The following is a 6588-nucleotide window of genomic DNA, read 5'->3' as shown; positions in this document are numbered from 1 at the left end:
GCTGGTGGAGTCACTGTGTACATACATCACATTACTCATCCTTAGTTACATGCAGTATTATACTGCAGAGCTGCACTCACTATTATGCTTGTGCTTTCACTGTGTACATACATTACATTACTGATCCTGAGTTACATCCTGTATTATACTCCAGAGCTGCACTCACTATTCTGCTTGTCCAGTCACTGTGTGCATACATTACATTTCTGATCCTGAGTTACCTCCTGTATTATACTCCAGAGCTGCACTCACTATTCTGCTCGTGCAGTCACTGTGTACATACATTACATTACTGATCCTGAGTTACACCCTGTATTATACTCCAGAGCTGCACTCACTATTCTGCTGGTGCAGTCACTGTGTACATACATTACATTACTGATCCTGAGTTACATCCTGTATTATACTCCAGAGCTGCACTCAGTATTCTGCTGGTGCAGTCACTGTGTACATACATTACATTACTGATCCTGAGTTACATCCTGTATTATACTCCAGAGCTGCACTCACTATTCTGCTGGTGGAGTCACTGTGTACATACATTACATTACTGATCCTGAGTTACATCCTGTATTATACTCCAGAGCTTCACTCACTATTCTGCGGGTGCAGTCACTGTGTACGTACATTACATTACTGATCCTGAGTTACATCCTCTATTATACTCCAGAGCTGCACTCACTATTCTGCTGGTGGAGTCACTGTGTGCATACATTACATTACTGATCCTGAGTTACATCCTGTATTATACTCCAGAGCTGCACTCACTATTCTGCTGGTGCAGTCACTGTGTACATACATTACATTACTGATCCTGAGTTACCTCCTGTATTATACCCCAGAGCTGCACTCACTATTCTGCTGGTGCAGTCACTGTGTACATACATTACATTACTGATCCTGAGTTACATCCTGTATTATACTCTAGAGCTGCACTCACTATTCTGCTGGTGGAGTCACTGTGTACATACATTACATTACTGATCCTGAGTTACATCCTGTAGATCTTTTATTATAAAAATGAAAAACATAACAAAATTAATAACCAGAAAATAAACAATGTAATGAACTGGTCCAGCCGCTCCCTCTCTCCTCACACACATATTATACATATATACACAATAATAACCACCTACACCATGACATCTGGTCCGGTTACCCAACAAATAATAACAATATAATAAACAATAACCGACAAATTATATACAAACTAATATATACATTCTTTTTTTTTTTTTTTAAATAAATAAAATAAATGCTAACTATACAAATATATACAAGACAAAACAAAACCCCCCACACTCGAGCCCACCAGTCCCTCCCCGGCACTGACCTGAGAGCTGGTCCTGCGTCTCATGCCTCAGTCCATGTCCAACGTCCATAGGCCAGATCAGGCAGTGCCAGTTTTTCACCCAAATAACCAGTGTCCCACAAGATGAACCCACCTCCCCCCTTTTCCCTCCACCCAACCTAACACCTCCACCCACACCCATATATACAATATATACAGAAACAAACAATACAATAACCACAACTGACAAAGCCCAAGTTCGGCGCCTGCAGCCCTACATCACTGTCTACTGATCAATAAAACAAAAATCTATGGTGTCAGCAGCAGCCCACCACCAGGAGAGGAGACGACCAGACTAGGGCACACTAAAAGAAAAGCCCCTCCAGAGGAGAGCGGCCCTCCGTGTACCCAGTCTCTCATACTCCAGAGAACGCACCTTCACCAGGTCACCGAGTATGGTCCTAAACACATCGTCCACTGGGAGGATTTTCCGCTGCGTCGATACTAAGCACCGTGCGTTCCACGTGTGATACCTAACCACTGCGCTAACTAGAAATAAGGTGCAGCGGTCCCGACCACCCAGGTCCCCGAATGCTCCATAGGCCCATTCCGCATAAGAGAGACCGGCCAGCCGGGGCCAGCCAATGGAGGCGCCCACCCTGTTGCACACCTCTGTGTTAAAGGGACAACAAAGCAGGAAGTGGTCCATGCTTTCAAGCATGGTACCACAATGCTCCCGAGGACAGTTCCTGTCCTCAGAGCTCCTACACTTCAGATTGTCCCTCACACACAGTTTCCCATGGAAGCAGCGCCAAGCCAAGTCCCAAACCTTCGAGGGGATCCTGATAGAATTCAAAAGATGCAGACCCACCCCAAGATCCCGACTTGGGCAATCCCTGAGCGCCAGAGGCCTCTGAAAATGGGTCAACAGAACCCTTTTGTCAAGGAGCTTCCTTGGCAGAGTCCTGACCTCCCACATTCCCAGACCCCACCGGCGAATTACCTTCAGAACCACGGTAGCGTAAGCAGGGAGATGTCCATGCGGTGTGCGGAGATCCTTCACTTGCCCTCCTGTCTCCCATTCCTGGAAGAAAGGCTGAAACAATCCCTTACAGGAGAATACCCACGGAGGAGCCCTCTCTTTCCAGAGGTTTGCAATATTGATCTTAATGAAGGTATTCACAAGGAATACCACAGGGTTGACCATACCCAACCCTCCTAGTCTCCTCGTACGGTAAGTAACCTCCCTCTTGACCAGGTTCAGTCTATTCCTCCATAACAGTTGAAAGAACAAACTGTAGACCCGAGTCCAGAGAGGCTCTGGCAAGATGCACACACTGCCCAGATAGATCAGCAAAGGGAGCAGGTAAGTTTTGATCAGGTTTACCCTTTCCCTTAGGGTCAAAGACCAACCCTTCCATTGGTTCACCTTCTGAGTTGCGATCTCTAGCCTGCTGTCCCAATTTTGTTTGGGGAAATCCCCCTGGCCAAATTCGATGCCAAGAACTTTTGCAGAGACTTTGGGTTCTGGAAGGGTGTCCGGGAGATCAAAACCAGGATCTCCTCCTCCCAGCCAGAGACTCTCACACTTATCCCGGTTGATCTTAGACCCGGATGCCTCCGAGTAGCGATTTACCTCTGACATCAGCCATTCTGCCTCCCCATCAGAGGAAACAAAAACGGTGACGTCATCGGCATACGCCACCACTCTCAGAGTGGCTTCCGGTGCTGCCCGGTCCATCCCGATCCCAGCTAACGGTCCACGCTTCACCCTCCTAAGAAGTGGGTCAATCGAAAACGCGTACAGTAGCGGGCTCAAGGGACAACCCTGGCGAACACTACACCCAACCTCAAAAGAGCTGCCAATCCAACCGTTCACAAGCGGGAAACTCTCTGCCCCAGCGTACAAGGTCTTAAGCCAATCAACAAACCCCCCCGGCAGGCCATACCTCAGAAGGACAGACCAGAGGTACTCATGATTAACCCGATCAAGCGCTTTTGCCTGGTCCAATGACAGCATGTACCCCTTCCAGTGGCCAGCCCTACCCTACTCCACCGCCTCTCAGACACAGAGTACAGCACTAATTGTACTGCGGCCCGGAACAGAGCAATGCTGGGCCCCCGAAAGGAGCTGGGGTGCAAATTTCACCAGCCGATTAAACAGCACCTTTGCCAAAACCTTCCTGTCTGCATTGAGAAGCGCTATGGGACGCCAATTCTCAATGCAAGATGGGTCCTTACCCTTTGACAAGATGATCAGGGCAGACCTCCTCATTGACTTTGGCAGAGTGCCCGAGGAAAGACACTCATTGAATACCTCAGTCAAGAGGGGAACCAAGGCGTCCTTAAAGGTCTTATAGAATTCAGATGTTAAGCCATCCGGACCGGGAGATTTCTTCAGGGCAAGCCCTTCAATCGCCAACTTAACTTCCTCTTCCCTGATCATCTCTGTCAAAATGCCAAGAGAGGGGTCTACCCCTGGTTCGGGGACGGCTTCAGCCAGAAAAGCCGACATCTCATCCCAATCCAGATCCCTCTTCCCCAAGAGGTGCGAGTAGAAGGATCTGACGACCTCCAGGATCCCCGATCTGGATCTTTTCAGGGACCCCGCAGTGTCAACCAGTCCTGTAACAACTTTACTATTCACTGACATCTTGCAGTTTCTGTAAGGGTCGGGCGAGCGGTACTTCCCATAATCCCTCTCAAAAACCAAAGATGCGTGTCTATCATACTGACACCTCATTAGCAAAGATTTCACTCTGGAGATCTCCTCGCGGCTACCTCCAGTTGAGACAAGATGCTCGAGTTTCCTCCTCAGGCCCTGATACAGGCGATACCTGTCCAGGCTCCTGAGGCTCGAGAGCTGGCGGAAGAATCTCGCCACCCTTTTCTTGAACATCTCCCACCACTCTGACTTACTACTACAAAGATTCAGTAAGGGTACCTGGCTCTGAAGAAAATCCTCAAAGGACTGTCTTATCTCCGCTTCTTCCAAGAGAGACGAATTGAGCCTCCAAAAGCCTCTTCCCATCTGGGGGGTCTCTGTAACATTCAGGGAAAACAAAATCATACAGTGATCGGAGAACTCCACCTCAACAACAGATACTGCTGAAGAGATGGCTTCCTCCTTTAAATAAAACCTGTCTATCCTGGACCTACAGTTACCTCTATGATAGGTGAACCCCTCATGGCCTGGGGTGTGCCGGATGTGGACATCCACCAGGCGAGCCTCACTAGCTATACTATTAAGGGCGACGCTATCATAAGTCAGCTTGTCTCTGGAACCTCCTCTATCCCGGGGCTTCGTGACAGTGTTGAAGTCCCCTCCAAAGACGACCTGCCGACTCGTAAAAAGGTAGGGCTTGATCCTCGTAAAGAGACACTTCCGGTCCCACTTAGATTGGGGACCATAAATGTTAATGAGCCGAAGCTCCTGTCCCTTCATGAGGACATCTAATATCAGGCACCTCCCCATTTCTAACTCAATGACCCGTCGGCATTCTACTGGTGCGGTAAAAAGGACCGCCACTCCGCTATACGGCTCGGCCGCAAGAGACCAATAGGAGGGCCCGAGTCTCCACTCCCTCTTAGCTATAAACACCTCTGCCATATTTGGCAGCCTGGTCTCTTGCAAAAAGAAAATGTCAACTTCAACCCGGCTGAGAAAATCAAAGGCCGCAAATCTAGCCATATTTGACTTAATGCTGGCGACATTAATGGAAGTCAGCGTCAACGGAGTGGGTACCGCCATCATTGGTGATTGAGTTAGATGGCTTTCTTCTTCCCACTCCCCTTACCCTCTGCCTCAGAGGAGGAATCCTTCCCCCTCTTTAATGACACAGAGGTGTCCATTCCCACATTTTTCCTTCTTTTCTCGTCCTCGTCTCCGGACTCTGGGCCAGTCCCTCCCCCAAGGACCCTGCATCCCCAGGAGAAGGAGACTCGGCGCCCCCTGTAAGCTCCGCTGAAGCCGGAACCTCACCCTCGGCCTCCTCCTCAGAGGAAGAGATGTTATCAAGGGCTTGGAACCGGTTAGAAAGACCAACCAGAGGGGAGTCAGTTTTACCTTCCTTAGGTACCTTGGTCAGAGCGGGAGAAGATGTTTTATCTCCCTTCTTTTTCTTCTTTTTGGTGCCGAGCTTACGCTTGTTCTCTAGCCACCGCTTATTATCCTCATCCATACTTTCATAATGGGAGGATTCTGAGGCAGAGGCGGTTTCCTCCCTGTGGATCCTCCTGACCTCCTCATCCAACTCATCATTCCTCGGTGCCTCAGCAGCAAGACTGGCATCCAGGACAGGGGCTGCCCCGGTAGTCTGGGGCTCGCCCCGCTCCCTCTCCTGTCTGCGCTTGTCTAGACGCCTCAGCTAGGCAGGCGTCTTTTTATTGCTTTTCTTCCCTGGCCCCTCGGCTCCCCCACCCCTGCTAGTCCCCTCCCCAGCAGAATCGGCCTCACGGCTTACTCCCACCGGGGTCTCGACTGCATTAGCGAAGGAGCGAGGACAACGGCTGAATGGGTGACCTAACTCACCACACAGGTGGCACCTAATCTCCACACAAGAGGCGGCAAGATGGCCGACACCCCCACACAACGCACATTTCTGCACGGTGCAGTTTGCGCTGAAGTGTGTGGGGTCGCCGCACCTGTGACAGAGCTTCGGTTGCCCCTGGTAGAAGACCAGGATACGATCCCTACCCAGGAAGGCAGACGATGGAATGTGGGCAACCGTACCACCTGAACGCTTAAGTTTTACCATAAACGTCCAGGCCCCTGACCAGATACCAAACTCGTCGCGGTTTTTCTTTGGCATCTCCACCACCTCTCCATACCGACCAAGCCACGTCATGATGTCATAGCAAGAAAGCGACTCGTTACGAGTCATCACGGTCACTTTCTTGATCTGGTTTTGGCGAGACACTGCCTGAACGGCAAAGTCTCGCCAGCCGGGCTCATTTTTTGCCAGCTCATAATTCGCCCAGAAGAGCTCAAGCCCCTCCGGCCGAACAAAGCTGATATCAAACTCAGGTGTGGAATAGGGATGTATCAAGGCGTAGATGTCAATCGCCTTGAAGCCCATCCTCAGCAGGAGCTCCACAACTTTAGACCTTGGAGGACATGCATCAGTGCCCCTCCACCGAAGACGGACCACATTCCTGCGCACACTGCCTGGCCCGGCTGTTGGGAGGGACCACACTGTATCCCCCCCTTTTTGCTCTCGGAAGGCCCCGAGGCCATGCCTCTCTATCCAGAAGGATAGATCAACCTCTCGACCCTCTACCATTAGTGATCTCTCCCC

Source organism: Phyllobates terribilis, unplaced genomic scaffold (assembly GCF_046119375.1).
Source record: "Phyllobates terribilis strain yellow unplaced genomic scaffold, ASM4611937v1 Scaffold_12__6_contigs__length_324123572, whole genome shotgun sequence".
Classification (NCBI taxonomy): domain Eukaryota; kingdom Metazoa; phylum Chordata; class Amphibia; order Anura; family Dendrobatidae; genus Phyllobates; species Phyllobates terribilis.
This window is presented reverse-complemented; position numbering follows the sequence as displayed.